Genomic DNA, 21,093 nt, shown 5'->3' on the forward strand with positions numbered 1-21,093 from the left:
GAACCGGTAAATACCACCTCTGACTGGCCCCACCCCCATCTATTCTCTGCCTCCCGAGTCCCAGCAGATCGGGAGGAAATGGGGATTTTGCAGTAACCTTCTCCTGGAGTGGGTGGGAATGGAGATTTTGCAGTATCCTTCCCCTGGAGTGGGGTGGGAATGGAGATTTTGCAGTATCCTTCCGCTGGAGTGGGGAAGGAATGGAGATTTTACATTATCCTTCCCTTGCCATGCCCACCAAGCCATGCCATACTCACCAAGCCACACCCACAGAACCAGTAGTAAAAAATTTTGAAACCCACCACTGCAGTGGATCCTGAATTTTGGTAAATGCCCTTCCATTTAAAGCAATTATTGGGATCCCAAGCAGAGACATTTTGGAGAAAAAGCAAGCTTCAGATCAGTTCAAATCTCTTTCCATCTCTTCAGTGGAACAAGCCATTTGAAAGCTACCATGCTGAGATGCTGCCTTGTTGCCAGAGCTGCTTTCTGCTGATGAAGTCATCCCCTTCCTATTCCCTCTCCATGGGTCTACAGAGGAGATTAAAGTGCTCTGCCGGTTGTCTAAAATCAAGCTTACATGTTCAGTCTCTAAAACTAGTAACATAACGAAAAGCAGCATCTTGTTATAAATTATATAAGGAGCAGTAATCTTTGGCTATAAGGATTATTTTATGTCTTTGGCAATTCTTCTTTTTCCACGTTTGAACTTTAAGATTTTTGATAACTTATATGCAATCTTTAGAAACTTTTTGTATACAGCAGGGCCAAAGCAAAATATGATTTTACCAAGCAGCCAAAAGAATGACAATAAATATATTCATAGCTAAAATATTTTTTATTAATGAGAAAAATGTACTGTGATTTTGATCTGGACTATTAATTTGTCTCCAAATAAATCTAGGAATTGAGACCAGCATCTTTACATGTGTCATATCAATTCATCGGTTATTTGTCCTCAGTGATTTGTAATATTGTCTAACATCATCTGCCAGCATTGAAATTCTGATAGAAATCTTGTCTTCTTTATTGTTATATAATGGTGGCTGGATAAGTCTAGGAGATGTTAGAATCTCTTCCCATTTGTCTAAAAGTCACTCTCAAATGGATATTTTTTGCATCAGATTGTTTCTTTTAAGGCCTTTGGTCACTGCTGAGTTGAAATGTTAATCACCATCCACAGATAAAATATATTGACATGAAATTTGCTGTCCTTAATGCCAATAACCTTGCCTCAAATGCCTGTTTCACTTGACTTCTTCTAAAGTAATGGATTAGAAAGCCTAAACAGAATTTCCACACCTTGAAGCTCTCTTGGACAATGTTAGAATAAGGAGGAAAATACTATTTTAATATCTGTGCAGCAGCTAAGGTTGATTTTTGGATGGTCACATTCATGGCCTTGGGATAAGATGAATGTCATGATGGCACAGAAGAAGAAAAAAAATACTGGCATGGCAGGCTTGTACCATAGTTAAATATAAGTGAGGAAAGACCCTTAGTCTGTCTTTGGGACTGTTATTGGTTGCATGCATGGATTCTGGGGAATAGATTGGAATTCAATACAAAACAGTATTTGCATTTTTTCCATTTACTCAAACTTCTGATAAGGCAGCTCAAGAGAATAGCAAGACACTTTTGATGTCTCAGTCTCAAGCATATCTAACTATACTGCATACTACTCTGAATGACTTTTCCCTCCTTACCAATCTCAAATGATAAGACAAGAAAGCTGTTGGTCTTTACCGCAGGTTAAGAGCATGTTTAAAATACTCAAAATTTCAGTATAAACCAACTCTAGACTTATATAGTATATGTGCAGATTATGACATTCATTCTTGATTCCATCTCTTTTTATCTCTGTAAAAAGAAACACTTTTTAAATATTCAATTCCCACTGCATTCAACTTCCTTTTATGTTTCTCCTGGCATACACACCTCTCACCTTCAATTCTTTACTTGCACAGAGTGTTCCATAATTCAAGACAGTTCATTTTATCATACGCATTCCCTAAATCTACAAATCTACAATAAAGTTCCCACCTTGATATATTTCTTCACAACCTGCTGAAAGAACAAACATATGACTTCTGCCATCATAAAACCTGATTCTACCTCCCAAATTGTTCTTACTGACACGTCTCTTTTTCAATCAGAATTCTGACAATCATTTTCCTAAGCATATAGTACTTAAACAACAAACACCTTTATAACTTTTATATTCACTCTTGCTATCATCTCTTTGTATTGGAGAACGCTAAAAGCATTCTTCTAATCATTTGGCACAGATGCACCCATTAAATAAGCCACACAGCCACTTCACAAGCAAATCACACCCATATTTTAATCTTTCTCCAATTCTGTCATTTATGACTTCAGCTTTACTATTTTTCAATATTTTCATAGCATGTATAACTCCCTTTTCATTATTTTTATTGGATGCTTGCATTTCTAACATTCTTTTCTATTCCACTCTTTGACATATTACTATTATTGCCATATAAATCTCTAAAATATTCCCTCCCAGCATTCCCTCATTTCAGATTCATTCCAAATAATTTCATCACTTTCATTTTTACTTCTGTTCACTGTGCTGGAGGCACCATGTTTAGCTTTCTTCATTCTTTTTCAAAACAAATTTTATTCCCGTCAAAATCATCATGCATTTTCTTTGCCTCTTTTAATCTTAACCATTCCTTGTTTGAGCTAAATTTTTTCCCTCCATACCCATTATGCAATAACTTTCTCTCATCTCATTTTTGGAGAAATAATTCTTTTATATGCATTTTCAGCCACAATCTTTTTCATTTTATTATTCTTCCACGATCCTTTTTCATACTTCACATTAGTGAAACACCCCACACTTCTGTAGCATTCTGTAACATAATTATTTGCATGCTGTTTGAAACAGTTTCCACATCTTCTTTTCTTACATCCACTTTCTATTCATTTTGTTGGGAAATTACTCTATCTTCTAATACTTTGTCATACAGAATTCATGCTTCTTGCAGTCATTTTCATTTCTTTCTATTTCATGTCTGGGTTTTCCCCAGTCGACTTTCATTATTTCCACTTCCAATGATCTGTCCCATATTCAGAATACCTGATAACCTCTGTATCCTTCATTAATTATTTTTACTATAATAAACAACCAATCATGTTTTATATTTATATTAATTTTTGTAATACTAACTTATATCTGAACAGAACTTTTTCTAAACAGATCAAATATTGACCATTCAAAGTCATTCTTGAGTTTCAAAATGGTCTAAACACTTTTTCTGCACCCTCCCACCATTCTGTCATCATCATCATCAACAACAAAATTCCCCAGATCCCATTTATTTGGAATGTTGCATAATTATTTTTCCTAAAACTCATCTTCCATTATCACCAATCATTATAGCATGATATGCATCTTTCACGAACCTATGGATACCTATAAGGTGAAGGCATTTCCATTTCCAGCTATTATATTGTTTTCTTTTTTCATAGTTTTAGAGACATACACAATTTACCCAGTTTTCTTTCTTTTTTAAAAATTTCATTTGTTAATTCATGCTGCATGCCATTTACCTTCCAAGTCACATTTTCTTTTATGCTGTGGTTGTCATCAAATGCTTCTATAGATATTAATATCTGGTTTTGGTCAATCAAGATAAATCTATCATCAATGACCTGTTGGACAGTATTACTTGGTCTGTTGTGTGGATGTTTGGGTGGTTTAGGGGTAGGGAAATGTGGTGGGGGGATTGTTATGTATGTTGGACCTGGTCTTTGGGTGTTAAGTGAATTTTGTTGTATGGGTATACTGTATATACACGTACAGTGACAATAAAATTATTATTATTATTTATATAATAATTTTTAATAAAGTACAGAATATGGATTATGTTTATACCCATTCCTGCAGCGTTCCTTGCTAATGTTAAAAATATTGGCCCATTTTGATATACAGTATTCTATATGTTTAGGATAAAACATATTCACATTATTCCATGCAATTTTAATTAAGGAATTTTAATCAAGAGTATCTTGTTAACATATGGTTGCCTGTACTTCAGGGCTATTGACCATACAATCAGAAGGCAATGATTGAATCTAATATTATTCTCTAGTTTGGTTACTTTTTCATTTTTTAAAAAAAATATTTTTATTTGAATCTAAGATATTTAGGGTCTTGTAGATTAACATCAATACTTCAAACTGGACCAATTGTTTAATGCAAATTTGTTTCAGGACTGGTGCTATATAGTTTCTATTAGGCTGCCCCACTTAATTGAGTAATTATGTTCTATACACATTGTAGCTTCTGGACAAAATACAAGGGTAATCACTGAGTATATTGTAGTAATCCAATCAAAGAAGTTTTGAGGATATAGATCACTAAGACTAGGATGTCATGATCCAGGTAGGCTCAAAATTGGTGCAGCAGCCAAAATTATACACTGCCCCCCCCCCTGGTCCTTAAAACAATCTGTGCTTCTAGTGACATATTGGAATCAAAAGAAGCCCCCAAGCTATGCATCTGTTCTTTCCACTTGTTTCCCAGGCCAGACCTATCCATAGTTTCCTCATATTATCTGGATTTAACTTTAGTTTATTAGCTCTCATCAAGTCCATTACAGCCTTAAGGCAACACTATCCCTTGATTCAGACTGAAAGCAGAGACAGCAGAGTCTCATCCACATGCTGATAAAATTTTTAGCCCATGGTTCCAATTAGGGCTAGAACTAATTAATATAGTTAAAGGGGACAATAATTAGAAGATTGCTACTATTATTCTTGGAATGGGGCAAAGCAAACAGGAGGAAAGAGACTGGAAGAAGAAACAGATTGTTTACTGCAGAGAATTTTGCAATGTAAGTTAAGAATCAGGGACTGTGAACGCCAATTAGAAAAACAGCTTTAAAATGAAGAAATGAAAATTAAGAAGAGAAAGTAATGAACGGAAGGAAGGGATATAGAAGTAGAGAGCCAGTTAGGAGAGGAGGGGCATGGGGCGGAAGTTTAACAAGAAAGACAAAATAGCTGACAAAATAAAGGAGAAGTCTTGGACTGCAAGAAGATAAGAATTTTGGTGGGCAGTACTCAAATAATGGAGAATGAGAATGGCTGGCAGAGCTATCATGAGGAACAACCCAGTGGCTTGGCTGGGGATTAGTGCCAGAGGGGCCAAGTGGAATAGGAGGGAGAGGAGAAATGGACTTACCCACCCATACCAGGAAGAAGGAATTGAGACAATGGAAGCAATCCAGAGGGAGAGGAATTTGGGCTATCTGGCAAAGAGATGAGTAGCTGTGGAAAACCACAGAGCTGACCTTGGGACTGCTAAGCAATGCAGCAATGATTGCCAAGCCCAAAGCATATTTTAAGGCTGGATGACAGTGAAAGTGAGAGATTCACCCTAATATCAGAAGGAGGGAGAGGCAAATTTGTTAAGTCTGTCAAGATTCTATTACAAAAGCCAATATTAGTAAAGTAGAGTTCTAGTTGGATTTGTAGCGTCTCTTTCCTGGCTTGGCCTCAAAGGGCTGATCATAGTCTGTTTACCTTTAAATGGTTGCTTTGGAAAATGCAGGTTGTCTTGGGAAGATCCAGTTTCAGGAAGCCTCAGAGGAGACGCTGGATCTAACATGTATATCCACAATGAGGATAGAGTTGCAATTTCCAGTATATTCCTTCTCTGCAGCAGTGCCTACCCTATGAAATTATCTCCTCTCTGAGATTCAACTGAGACTGACCCTGTTAACCTCTGGAAGCTTTGGAAGACCTAGATCTATTTTTTGTGAGTTGGGGCCAGAACCATCATAAACTCATTCCTCATGATGTAAAGTTGGGTGTGGTGCCCCAATTGTGTGCTATGCTATGTTTTTCTTGTTTTCATGCTATTCTAGTTATTGCTGTACAGTACATTGCCAGTTGAATTTTTGAATGTTGGGTAGCCAAATCAACAATTAGCAAGTCTCTTCAAAGGACAGAAGGGGATTCATTCATTAAATTTCATAGTGCTGCTTAAACAAATTCTTTTGAAAGTACATAGAAGGAGTTGTGGGAATGGCCTTGGGAGTCTGGGCAAAGAGATGCTGCCAAAGGAACAGTCAAATAAGAGACAGTACAGATGCAGCTGAATAATGGGCGAGGCAAGAGGCTCAGAAGAGACCCTCCTTAGTTTCTTGGGCTGTGAAGAATACAGGGGGAGAATTGTACTTTCAGATTTGCAAGATTCTGTCAATGTGGCTTAACAATAATGTAGAATTAGCTTATCTGATGATATTTCCTATCTGGTTTGCTCTGCAAGGCTGACACAGTGTTATGGGTGTTTTGTTCAACTATTTTAAGCCTTCCACGTCGTTTTCTATGGTTCACCACAATATTTTGTAAGTATTGAGTATGCTATCCAGAAAGCCAACTCAGTGGTTGTTATGTAGACTGGTGGGTTACTGGAAACTGATTGGCTGGACTGCATAGTCAGTGCACTAAGGCTTCTCACTGTAAGCAGCACCACTCTTTAGGAATCTCTCCCACCCTCATAGTCCATGCCTTTTGTAGTGGTTCTGGGCTCCCCTTAAGCATAGCAGTTGGAAGACAAGACTTTGCCAAAGAAAATGAGCTGGGAAGCTAGGTTGCCTAAGGAAATGAGGGTGCTGGCACATAAGGAGTAGGGCTGTGTTTGGCTGTCCTGCTGGGATACCTCCTCTACTAGTCAAAGAATGGGAAACATAGCAAGCCAGCAAGATATGCCTGTAAAGATGTAAGGGAAGACTCTGCTGTGCAAAGAGAGAAAGAGAAGAGGAATGAAACAGATTAGAACATAACCAAAGAAATCTCTCTCTGCTCAGCAAGGACAGAGAAGAAAAAGGACTTGAGCAGCTCTTTGTGGAATGGGTTTCTGAGATTATCATCCTGAATATGATCTTGAAAAAATATTACATTTACAATACATTACATTTATTACAACCCACTAATAAAACCAAATATTGGTGTTCTGGTTAATTGATATCACTGTCAGTTAAATGGCCAAAGCAAAATGAAGTTTCATAGCTTGGTTTCATAAGTACCTCTGCTTCTTACTAACATTTTTCAAATTTAGTGCCTACCATGATACTCTTAATTTTCTTCCTGTGACTTACTGGGGACTTTTATATTAATCTATGAAAAGGCTTCAGCATTGCTGCACTCACTCAGGCTAATTAACCAGTCCTTATGCAGCACTTGTGATGATTTGAATTTGAGACCTCTGATCTAGATAATTGGCCTCTTTTGAGCCTATACACAGCTGGGTTCTCTCCAGCCCAATGCTTGTCTGGGAAAGAAATACAGTTGCATACAAATCTTTAGGTGCTTCTAGTCAAGGGGTATGTTTCAATGAATCCCTAAGTGAACCAAAGCTGACACAACATCTACATGGTGCAAAGTCAAACTTGAAATACTTCTGAAAATTTGAAGGTAGATTTAATATGTATGCAAACCAGCTTGTAAATCCAAAATAAGCAAACAGTGAATATGATAGGTACATGCTAAGAGAGCTCACCACTACTGTCTTTATGATGGTGACTGCAATTCCCTCATAAAGAAAAAAAGCATTGACTATTCTCTGCTGGATATTAATAGCCATGTTAAAACGGCATAGTCATCTAGCTATAAGTGAGAAATATATCTGCTTCCAAGGGAAGAAAGCCCAAGACAGTCTTCAGTTGCTGTCACAAAACTAGCCAGACTGATGTCTGTATATAAAGCAACTGAACCTAACCCTGCCTTAATTATTTGTCCTTAGGAAAAGCTCCATCTTTAATGTTAAATATACTAAATCAGAGGTGTCAAACTTGGGTAGTCAAGGGGTCATCACGTGATGTATCATGATTCCCCCCCCCTTCGCTAAACTGGGCATGGGCATGGCTAGCACATGACACATCTGGGCCGCTGGGCGCGAGTTTGACACCCCTGTACTAAATAGTAGAACTGGCTTTTAAATGATAAAAAACTGTCTTTTTCATGATTTGGCCCTTAAGTAGATGCCAGAATCATGAATAGCAGACACAAACATTCTACAGATTGACAGCTGGCAACAGAATGAGCTTGGAATAGCAGCAGTAGTGAAAACTTGCAAGACTCCTTGTATCTGGAGACGTTTTGATTTTGTGAGTTCTTTTTCTCACCTTGTCTTACATAAGATGAGAAGCCTTGGCATGAAACTAAATCCTTCTTCCATGGTTGATTTCCCAGGTGCAATTTTGCTCTTACACATATCAATTAACTGTCGGTCAGAAAGGGAGACATTGGCCTTCAAAGCATCTTTTTACAAACACCCTCAGCATTTAATGAATCTGAGCGGAGGGAGCTCTTGTCAAGTCAAGCGCATTAACTTCCTACCCTGAGATCTGGGATTTTCTGGTAGGCTCCGAAAGGCCTCTTGACATAGTCTACTCTGGAAATTTCCCCCCCAGTTTTTAATATTGTGTCAATGAAACTCTCAATTGAATAAAACATTGAAATGAACCAAATTAACATTTTTCAAGTAATTTGGTGGATCATATTGGTTTTATGAAAGACTTGAAGAACCTTTTTTGATTATACATGACAGTGATGATTCAAATCCCATTTCAAGTATGGGAAAGGGCACTAACACATCTAGGTAGTTATAGGCTAGACCAGGGGTATCAAAGTTGATTTTATTGAGGGCTGCATCAGGGTTGTGTTTGACCTTCAGGGGCTGGGATGGGCATGGCCAGGGTGGGCATGGCCAGCTCATTGTCAATTGTGTCGGGGGCACCTGTGGTGGCCTGAGTACTCTGCCAATGAGAACAGGTTCTCCAGCTCCATTTTCAGCTGCGATGGCCTCCTGCAACCCTCTGCCAGTGAAAACGTAACTCTGGAGGGCTACGGGCAGCTTTCCTGAGCTCCATTTTTGCTGGCAGAGGCACCGCAAGCCAGTCCTTCGCTATTTCCAGGGCAGCCCAGTGGCCCAGATCTAAGCACCCCACAGGCCGGATCTGGCCCCCAGGCCTTGAGTTTGACACTCCTGGGCTAGACTCTCTCAGCTTAAAATATGCTACACACAGATATTCACAAACACATACCATTCCTGAATGTTGAATATTAATTGCTGCAAGTTGGATTCCTTCTCATCTGATATTAAAATATACTTTCTTTTTTCATTTCAGTGTTCTATTAAGGAGTCCAATGGCCAACATCTAGATGTGTTAAGAGTCCAAGTTCTATCTCCTCAACCAACATTATTAATGATGAGTATAACCATGCAAGTCCCAAAGTCCCAAAATGCTTTTTCAAGAGGCAACTGGACTTTCTGGTTTTTCTCCGAAGGTGTTTTGCTTCTTATCCAAGAAGCTTCTTCAGTTCTGGCTGGATGGTGGGGAAAGAAAGTCCAGTTGCCTCTTGAAAAAGCACCTTTGGGACAACCATGACTTGGATTACTAAGAATCTCCATAGATAATGTTCATGCAAGTTGTTGAGAAGTTCTCAGGTTGGGGAAGACTTCTACAATGAACTGGATACCCAAATACACCTTCGTATCTACAGAATAACATGCAAGTGATATTAAAATTGCCAAGTGTGCAGGACTGGAACATCTGTTACTGTTAGGTGGCATGAACAATGATTTGAGGGCATGGGTCTTCAGGGCATCAGATTTGGAAACGGTAATGTGCATCATGCTTTAACAAATTTTCTCTAAACAGGGTCAAATTAAATCAGTCCACAACAAAGAACATTCTCTATGTTAATCCCCTGCAGTGGGAAAACAGTGAAACTCCATTAGTAACTCTGTTGTACCCATTTCTCTCTAGGGAATCACTCTCTTCTGTTGCATTTGAATTAGATCCAGGCTTTCTCATTCTTCTTCCCCATAGGAGTTGTCTTTCTTTGAAAACAGTAATTATTTTTATAAAGTTCAAACATACTTTACAATAGTAGACAAATAACATGTTTTTTTTTTAAAAAAGCACACCTGCTTTATGTTCCTAAGGTACAAAATTCATGAATACATTGGCTGACGCTAAGGGTTAAAAACATTCCTTTTCAAAGTCCTACGCTTTTTATTTGCACAGTGCTATAGGAATGAATTGATTTCTCTGTCAAAATATGAAGTAGCTCTATATGGCAGAGAAGGAAGTCAGGTAGAAGTGGAGGGCTATTATTGGGGTGGGAGGGTTGACTCATCAAGTATTAGGCAAAGTTGCCTCCCTGTCCAAGAGGTTACTGTGAGGAAAAAAAACCAGGAATATCAAAGCATTGTTATAAAAGCAAAGATGTCAAGAATAGAGTATGCAGAGGAATAAAGTAATGAAAGAAATAATAATTGCCGTGCATTCCACAGTAGCCTTTTGATATTAAAGCAATAGTCTGCTTTTTTTGCTACTGGTTCTGTGGGCATGGCTTAATTAGTGGGCGGGGCTTGGTGGTAAGGTGACTGGGTGGGCATGGCCAAGTCAATGTCACTTCTTTACCCTTTTTTAACCTACAAAACACAACACAACACAACTGGCTCACCCACAATGTAAAAGCAGCTGTGCTAGACCCAAAATGGCCCTGCAACAAGCAGGAAATTCACCCAGCCACAAAAAGCCCAAAAAAACAACTTTCACACTTCACACACACACAAGACAACACAACACAACTAGCTCACCCACAATGTAAAAGCAGCTGTGCTAGACCCAAAATGGCCCCTGCAACAAGCAGGAACCTCACACAGCCACAAAAAGCCCCAAAAAACAACTTTCACACTTTACACACACAAAATTCCACATACAGCTTTGTGAGATTTTGTGTGTTTGTGTAGTTAGAGTGAAACACTACAGAAACCCAGTAAATCTCAGAAAGCTGCACAAATATTATTTTATTTTAATTTATTTTTATTTTTATATAAAAGCAGCTAAATTTAAAACTTCCTAAGCTTTAAATGGCTAGGTTAAAAAAAGAACAACTAAAAAAAACTTCAATTAACTATTTTTTCTAAAGCTCCCAAAGGAGAAAAAAACTTACCCAATAGAACAGGGGTCTCCAATCTTGGCAACTTTAAGACTTGTGGACTTCAACTCCCAGAATTCCTCAGCCAGCTTTCCTGGGAGTTGAAGTCCACAAGTCTTAAAGTTGCAGATAGAGCTGCTCACCAATGAGCTTGATTGCAGGCAGGGAGATTCAGTTGCTTGCTGATGCAATGGATTGTGTTGCCACCAGCAGCTAAGGTAAGCAAGCTAGAGGCTTGTGGGGGGGGGGGGAGAAAAAAAGAAACTTTTTTTTTCTTTTACATGGCTCTGGTGATCCAAGCTGAGTTGCCTGATTAGCAGGCAACTCAGCTGGGATCTTCAGAGCTTGGCTGGTCAGATCCATTTAAAAGAAAAAAAAAGGCTCTGATGATCGCGCGGCTCATCTGGGCAGGGATTTTTGCTACCAGTTCTCCGAACTGCCCACCACCATCGCTACCTACTCGCCCGAGCCGGTCCGAACCGGGAGCATTTCACCCCTGGTCTGTGCCTTTCCTTCTCTCAACCCCTTTTCAGAACTGGGTTTGTTTTTGAGGCAACTTATTTTTTTGCTTGCATATGCCAACATTTTACATAGATTTTTAGTTCTCTGTTCTTTTCCCTGCTTCTTCTTTTTCATCACTTTATCTCTTCAGAAGAAAGAGGTAAGCTTTCCTTTTCTTTCATTGGGTTGAAAGTAGTAGCGCAGGTTTCAAATATTAAATAATTCACTTGTCACATCTTTGCTGAATGTTAATCTTAAATTCCTCAGCCTGGAGTTCAATCCTGATGGGCTCAAGGTTGACTCAGCCTTTCATCCTTCCAAAGTCAGTGAAATGGGGACCCAAATAGTTGGGGACAATATGCTAACTCTGTAAACCGCTTAGAGAGGGCTGTAAAGCACTTTGGGCAGGGGTGAAATCCAGCAGGTTCTGACAGGTTCTGGACAACCGGTAGCGGAAATTTTGAGAAGTTTCAAAATTTGCTGGTTCAGAGAACCAGCAATTATCACCTCTGGCTGGCCCCAGGAGTAGAGAGGGAATGGGGATTTTGCAGTATCCTTCCCCTAGAGTGGGGTGGGAATGGAGATTTTGCAGTATCCTTCCCCTGCCACGCCCACCAAGCCACACCCACAGAACCGGTAGTAAAAAAATTTGGATTTCAGCACTGACTGTGGGACAGTATATAAGTCTAAATGCTATTGCTAAAGGTGTATGAAAAACCCAAGGCGCTAATTATTCATATTGTTTGAGAAATAACATTTGGTATTTTCTAAGTTATGTTAACATCTCAAGAGTTAAAAGTTTAGATTAAATCAAAGGGAAGGGAAGGGGTATTTTAAACATAGCTTCAACATAACCCTTTAACCAGTGGTGGGTTGCCCCCAGTTCGCACCGGTTCTATAGAACTGGTAGTAAAACCGGCATGAGGCTCCGCCCATTGACCCCAATGTCATCAAGATGCTTCTGAGCATGCACAGAAGCGTGTGCGCACATATGAGCAAAGCAAACGCACACGCGTGTGGCCCGGCTACAAACCGGTAGTAAAGGTAAGTAGAACCCACCCCTGCCTTTAACACATTCCACAGCTGTGAAAAGCCTGATTCTTTAGGAAAGGTGTGGAACTTTGGCATATCAGCTATTTGTCTCTGATAGTTAACAACAAATAACTTTTCTGTATACTGATTGTCATCTTGTAGATGTGGATGAATATTGTGGCTGAGTATTCTTGGAGCTGAGAACTGTTTGGATCAAATGGCATTTCTGCCAAGGACTTCGTTGGATTCAGAGGAAATACTCTTAGCTATATCTGTGATATAGGTCTATTTAGGTACTCTGATCCGGCTCATCGGTGCAATAGCATAGAGATGAAGACACTTGCCTGCTACTTGGAAGATTGAGAGTTCAATTCTAGGCAGCGACAGTGCTTTTCTATCAGGGTGCAAAGAGAAAATATCTGCTGCAAACTCCACATAGGTGTCAGGAAAGGCATCCAGCCAGTAAAAGCTCAGCTCCATTAAGTCTTCCTAACTCCATCCTAATAAAAGGGATTACAGGCTCATTAAAAAAAAAAGGCTACTCTGAGCCTGCTGTAATGAAGATTCTGACTCTGAGGAAATCTGTTGACCAAAGCAGGTCAATTTTTTCCCCCTCCCCTTCAGACAACATGAACTTTATTGCTTATCTTCTCAGTGCATCTGGGCTGCATGTTCAAGTAAGTCTCTATTAGTGGAGTTAATGAATTCCACAAAATGCTTGCATTATTCAAATTTACCCCAATCAAAATGGTATTTTTATGGAACATAGGGTAAATGGTTTCAACTTGGTAGAACTAGGCAATGATAAAATTTAAACATATTTTTTATATGTATATTAATGATGTATTAAGTAAAAGATAAAAAGAATAGACTTATAATTTAAATATATGGTAAACAAAGTCACAAAGTAGTTACAGAAAGCAAAATAAAAATAAAGAAATTCTAACAATCATTCCTAAAAGTAAGGTTACACCGATAAAAACATCTTTATTGTTTCTCGAAATATTTTAGCATGGGTAGACTGAACTGTTCTTTATTTAAAACTTCATACATATGCTAGTAGGTACAGAGTGCTTTATCCACATCTCAGAGAATTTGCATGCTTCCATCGAGGTTACGGTCAGCATCCATAATTTTTTTTGCTTCATGACTACTACAGCTTGCAAGATATCTTTAAATTCCTTGAGAGTGAACTCTTTCACTTGCATATTACTGTCTTTCTCTGACAGAATCTTCCTTTTCTCCAGTTTGCACACACAAAGAGTAGCAGTGCCTAGAACCGCAACCAGAACGGTGCATGCACTAAACTCAATTGTACTTGCACTAGCCTTGCATGATCTGAACTTTGGGTTGCATCAAATGCAAGGTGTCCTTAATTTGCAATTTACATTAAACTGAATATCACATTATTCAACCTTGCAGGAATTGAGATCCATCTTTACTGGCCATGTGATTGCAGGCTTGCTTGCCTGGCCTATGTAAACCCCAGAATACAGAAGTCTGAGTGAGTATAGGAGAGGGGAGGGAAGGACCATAGTGAATAGTGTATGTACTTTTGCTGCATATCTCTGTCTTTAAGTGAATTTAAACATGTACACATACACACACGTGCCATTCCGTACTCTCTTCCCATTTAGATCAGCAAGGAGGTATCTTATCTTTTATCTTCTCCCCTTACATTATCACTAATATGGGCACAATCAAATATTGACTGTAACTTTATACAACCTGATATCCCTGAAGTGTCCCTGCCTGGACCATACTTGGAATATTGCATACAGTTTTGATGGCCACAATATAAAAAAGATGTTGAGACTCTAGAATGAGTAGGCAGAGAAGAGCCACAAAGATGATTAGGGGACTGGAAGCTAAAACATACGAAATAAAACAGTTGTAGGAACTGGGTGTATTTAGTTTAATGAAAAGAAGGGCTAGGGGTGACATGATAAGAGTGTTCCAATGTCTAAGGGGCTGGCACAAAGAAGAGGATGTGTGTGTCAACCTTTTCTCCAAAGCACCTGAAGGTTGAACAAGAAGCAATGGATGGAAAATAATCAAGGAGAGAACCAACCTAGAACTAAGCAGAAATTTTCTGACAATTAGAACAACCAGTGGTATCATTTTCCTCAAGCAGTTGTGGGTGCTCCAACGCTGGAGGATTTTAAGAAGAGATTGAACAATTATTTGTCTGAAATGGTATAGGGTCGTGATGGCGAACCTATGGCACAGATGCCACAGGTGGCACGTGGAGGCCATATCGGTGGGCACGCAAGTGTTGCCCTAGCTCAGCTCCAGCGTGCATGCGCCTGCTGGCCAGCTGATTTTCGGGCCTTCAGTCCCACCGGAAGTCGGGAAATGGGCCATTTCCGGTCTCCGGAGGGCCTCGGGGGGTGGGGAGGACATATTCTTCCCCAGGCGCCAAGAAAGGCTCTGGAGCCTGGGAAGGGCGAAAAATGAGCCTACCGAGCCCACCGTAATATCACATGCCAAAAGCGGGGGGAGTGCAGGTGGGGGAGGTTGCATGCGTATACGCGGGGTGCATTGAATTATGGATGTGGGCACGTGCGCCCGCAACCCCCCACGCTCCCCCCGCTTTTGGCACACGACAGGAAAAAGGTTAGCCATCACTGGTATAGGGTTTCTTGTTTGAGCAGGGATTGAACTAGAAGATGTCCATGGTCCCTTTCAACTCTATTATTCTGTTATTCTGGATATTGCACTGGAGATTGCATCCACAAACATCTTGGACTATCTTGGCTAGAAGTGGTGGGAACTGTATCAGGCATAACAGCAAAATTCCAAAGAAAGGTGGGCTCTGCTCCTGGATTGCCAATGTTTATATTGTTAGGTTGTCCCAAAGGTAACTGGACTTTTTGGTTTTTCTTTGAAGACGTTTCACTTCTCAACCAAGAAGCCTCTTTAGCTTTGAAGCTAAAGAATGAGCTGAAGAAGCTTCTTGGATAAGAAGCAAAACGTCTTCAAAGAAAATCCAGCAAGTCCAGTTGTCTCTTGAAAAAGCACCTTTGGGACAACCATGACCTGGATGACGGAGAATCTCCATAGACATACTGTTAGGTTGTTTTCCAGCACTTCGTGTCCTGGGAAATTTTGTTTCCGATGTCTTTGCATTATTATAAAGCATTATTAGATTTTATAATACATATACATTACTCGAATTTATAATCCATATACAACATCAGAACACTTGAATTTTTGTAGAATCATTAAGTATTCTGTCCAAACATGCTTACAGATCAACTTTTCACACTGGAAGGAGGAAAGGAAAAGGAGAAGCAAGAGTGAAGAACAACAGAGAATGCAGAGTAGGAGTAAAGTAGAAACTTTAAATATGTGGGTAAAGACCCCTCCCCCAGGATGCATAAAGTATTGGAAGAGGAGGAGGGGAAATCTTTAAAGAAGCTGATGAGGTTTACATAGGCAGAATGAATATTCTGTCAAAGCTTAATCTGGGCTTTAATCCTTGTTTTGCTTGCACAAGCCTGAATAGGATAAACTGTGGTTAAAAAAAGTGAGTCAAACCTTCAGTTTCATATCATGGCCACTAATTCCTCTTTTTTGGCCATAGTTTACAGATATCCCTGCTGCAGTAGGCAGCTGTGTTACTACAAAGTTTGAGAATTGCGAACTGTTCTTTTACTTGATTATTAGTTTTCATTAGTTTTTATCTTTCTGTTTAAAAATTAATAAAGTTATTAAAATTTAATGATCAAAAGTAAGTGGTAGTTTTATTTCTAAAAGTATATGGCAGTTATATTTTTTTTTGCTTATCTCTACCCTAAATAAAACCATTATTTTTATTCATGGTTAGGGCAGCGGATAAACTCCTTTTATTATTTGAAAAGATTGTGGGATTGTAGAGTATGAGAATCTCTGTAGGAAGAAATGAGTGTAAGTTAATGTCAGTACGGAATTTATTTCATTTGTTAGAACTATATATTGCCTTAAGGAGCTCAAGACAGCTTAAATGGGGATTCATCCCTCATTTTATCACTATGACAATAAATTTGTTCAGTAGACTGTGATGAAAGAAAGTGATGGGACAAAAGTCTTTGATTGAATCCCCATGGTTGTCAGTTGATACATTCCAAAGTTTTCCTCATCCTACTTCAATACTTTAGCCCGCTGTTTCTGAACCTCAGTAATTTTAAGATGTGTGGACTTCAATTCCTCAAATTCCTCAGAGTGCTGGGAGGAAGTCCACACACCTTAAATGTGGGAAGTCTTTACTGCCTTAAAGACTCTAAGGGGGGGGAAAAACAGCCTGAAAGATAATTTTGAAAAGGAGACCATCTCTAAGCATTATTCGCATTAGAAGCATCTGATTGTGAGAATAGAAGCTTGTAAAATGGTTAATGTTATTTGTAAAAGATGCTGAGGATGGTTCAAACACTGTATTTGACACATTTAATGTTTTGCACTTTCCATTTCCCCAAGTGGCTAGCTGTTTCAGGAGTAGTCATGCAGGTCAATTCCTCTGCAATGAAACAATAAGAGAGATCTATAGCGTCTTGCTGTAAAACTGTTCGTTGAAAAACATACCCAGTTTGACTAGATAAGAAGCACTCTGAAACCAGGATCAAGTGCAGTGGTGAAATCCAATTTTTTTTACTACCGGTTCTGTGGCCGTGGCTTGGTGGGCATGGTGTGGCTTGATGGGCGTGGCAGGGGAAGGATACTGCAAAATCTTCATTCCCACCCCACTCCAGGGGAAGGATACTGCAACATCACCATTCCTTCCCCACTCCTGGGGGAAGGATATTGCAAAATCTCCATTCCCACCCCACTCCAGGGGAAGGATACTGCAACATCCCCATTCCTTCCCCACTCCTGGGGGAAGGATATTGCAAAATCTCCATTCCCACCCCACTCTGGGGCCAGCCAGAGGTAGCATTTGCCGGTTCTCCGAACTACTCAAAATTTCTGCTACCGGTTCTCTGAATTACTCAAAATTTCCTCTTCTGGTTCTTCAGAACCTGTCAGAACCTGCTGGATTTCACCCCTGATCAAGTGTCCCCAAGTTCAGAAAGCTGCTTCTGCCAGTCAGAGATGTGTTTTCAGTCTTCTATGCTTAGTGCCAAGCTAAAACCCAATTACCCACCAACTAGATGAATTCTCACCATTGTTCCAATGGATAAAATTGGCTATAAGCCACCAAAGGCTCTTATAGATAGGGAACTGATTAAAGGGTAGGAAGCTGGGTATACAAATAACTTTTTCCAATTGAGTGATATAAATAGGAAAGAGTCCTTATGAGGGTTAGGTTCCACCCTATACAGCATTATATACAGATGGAGACCCAATTGCCATAACAAAAAGCATGTTAGCTTTGTTGAACAGCTGAATATATTTTCAAACTTATAACAGTACTTTATGCCGAGGACTACAGCAAACAGAGCCAAACAATCTTCATTTTTCCAATGCTGCTTTCATCCTTGGATCAAAAAGCAGAGCTAAACATTTAATCAGTTAATTTGCGGTGTAATAATTAGTTTGCAAGCTTCCTAACAGAAGAACACAGCAAACCATCTTGGGGTATCTTAAAGCCTAATGCATTAATTATGTTAAAAGCTTTCATGAACTCCACAAAATGTTATGCTAATTTACAGGTATGGGCATATGGTTTGGATATGCCATCTCACTGGTCACAATTGCTTATGAATACATGTAATTTAGCACAATGCTTCTTACAGCTGAGGAAGTGGCTTCTGTGTCATGGAATCTGTATACTACTCAAACCCTCCTCTGTGTCTGTTTGTAACCTTCAATTAGTTCAAATAATGCATTATAGCATGAGCATTTTTGAATCAAGGAGCTTTAGATCTGTTAATTTAAAGAATGCATTCAAAATTCCTATGTAATTGCAATTTCAAGGCTCTTCATACCAGCTGTATTCACAAAATTGTGGCTGCCCAGCATTGCCACCGTTAGCTCCAGGCACATGATCATAATATCTGACTACAGAAACCTGTAGGTTGCGTGGCACAAGGAAAAATGGAAAGCCCATATCCCTGTCCTCTTTCCACCACCCTCTGGCCCCTGTGCCCAATTGACTGGAAGCAAGCCCTGAGAAGTAAGTGTCAATAGGTTGCTTTGGAATTGAGGCTTAAATCTGAAATCACTTAATCATGGTGGGTGGCAAGGAAGCAATGAGGCAACAACTCAGATGCCTGCTGGTGAAGTAGTGCTGAGTGGGAGGGGACACTGGTGGTTGATGCACGAGTCCTCTTCCTCCTTGGAGGAAGGGGGCCCTTTTTGCTGGGTTGGGGAGCAGGGTGCAGCTTTCTTTGCAGTGTGTGGCTCCCTTTGTTCCTCTCTACTCATCAAAGTGGCAGGCAGTTCCGTAGTTCAGCTGAAGAGGAAGAGGCTTCACTGGGGCTCTGCTAAGGGTCACAAGGGGAGGGAAAATGGCTCTAGCCTATATTACATATGGAAAGAAGGATGGCTTGTCTTCAGTGGTGGGATGCTCCCGGTTTGTACCGGTTTGCAAGAACCGGTAGTAAAAATTTTTAGTAATTCGAAGAACCGGTAATAACATTGACTGGCCACGCCCCTGAACCGGTCCCCAGCCTGGTCGTTGCTTGCTTACCCTGCCCACCTCATCAGAGGCTTTTTTTTTTTTACTTTTAAAAGCATTTTTTCTACAACGTCTTTGGCTGAAAAAATGCTTTTAAAAGTTAAAAAAAAAGCCTCTGATGATCGCGCGGCTCAACTGGGATCTCAGAGGCTTTTAAAAGCATTTTTTCTACAACCTCTTAAGGTTGTAGAAAAAATACTTTTAAAAGTAAAAAAAAAAAGTTAGCCACACCCACCCAGTCACATTACCCCCCACAAGCCATGCCCACAAAATAAGCCACGCCCACAGAACCGGTAGTAAAAAAATTTAGAACCCACCCCTGGTTGTCTTGTACTGCACAATAAATGCCATGCAACAAAAGCCAACTCTTTTGTTGCAGCAGGGTAGCGTTGCTATGCCTCTAGAGTTCAATATGGTTATAGCTGAAATTTCCCTCTTTTTTAAGAAACAAAAATGCAAAGAAACTTGCATTCATTTTTAAGTTTTTCATAGATTCCCAGTATGGGGGGGGGCTTAGAGGAGAAGAAATCAGGGATCATCTCCTTCCCCAATTTCTCCTCCACTATGGGATTATAATTACAGTAAAAAGGCTGCCGTGAGAGATGAGGAGGCTTGTACCCACCACGGATGAGCCGTACTGTAATTAACAATAGCAACGCCTGATAAGATGTTCCAATGAAAGGGCTTCATGGAGTGCAAAATGCTATCAAAATGTATCATTTTGCTTATGGCTTTAAAATTAGATGGCGCCAATGAATTAAAATCTGCATCTTGTAACATCTCTGTAACCTTGATCTAAACGGACAAAATAATGATGCTCATGCTAATGAGGAATGAATGGGAATTACGTTGGGCAGAGTTTTTTAAAGTCAATGGTGTACTAAATTGACTTACAAGAATGAAGTTAATTGGGACATGTATGGCTCCTGGAGTTGTTGCTCTAGCAGTATCAAATCTAACTGCACAATTTATAGGTGTGTTATCTTGCCAAGTTTCTCAACACGCCCCCCCCATCCCCAATACAGAACACAGTCTAACCACCACCTACTTTTTAATAATATTTTTATTAAATTTCAAACTCAAACACTGAAATGTTAACTAACGTAAAAGGAAAAGAAAAAAAAAATTAAAAGTGACCCAAAATTATACAACAGACAAATTTATAATGAAAATGACCTTCAATTTGCATTTCGTACAGAGATAATGACAATACAATCACCTCCCTCTAAATTTAAACAGATAATGCCAATCTATAAAATATCTTGATGGACTAATAAGCATATTGAAAAACTAATATTCATAAAATAATTGTTCTGTTCAGTTTATCTAAGATGGTAAATTATCAAATGTAAATAACCTTATATTTAAAAGTTACAATACAGATAGTCCTCGATTTACAACAGTATATTTAGCAGTGGTGAAATCTAAAATTTGTTACTACCGGTTCTGAGGGCATGGCTTGGTGGTGGGGGTAATGTGATTGGGTGGGTGTGGCCATTTCCCCCCCCCTTTTAAAACCATTTTTTCTACAACCTCTTTGGTGAAGAGGTTGTTAAAAAATGCTTTGAAAAGGCTCTGACAATCCCAGATGAGTTACCTGATCAGCCAATTCAGCTTGGATCGTCAGAGGCATTTAAAAGGAAAAAAAGGCTTTTTTTCTTTTAAAAGCCTTTGACAATCCCAGCTGAGCTGCGTGATCATCAGAGGCTTTTTTTTTACTTTTAAAAGCACTTTTTTTGCTGAAGAGGTTGTAAAAAAAATGCTTTTAAAAGTAAAAAAAAAAAGCCTCTGATAATTGTGCGGCTCAGCTGGGCATGGCGGTGGGGGGCAGGGATTTTTGCTACCAGTTCTCCGAACCACCCGCCTCCATCGCTACCGGATCAGGTGATCCGGTCCGAACTGAGAGTATTTCACCCCTGATATTTAGTGACTGTTCAAAGTTACAACGACACTGAAAACAGTGACTTATGACCGTTTTT

Source organism: Pantherophis guttatus, chromosome 1, assembly GCF_059756535.1.
Source record: "Pantherophis guttatus breed Tessera chromosome 1, ASM5975653v1, whole genome shotgun sequence".
Lineage (NCBI taxonomy): Eukaryota > Metazoa > Chordata > Lepidosauria > Squamata > Colubridae > Pantherophis > Pantherophis guttatus.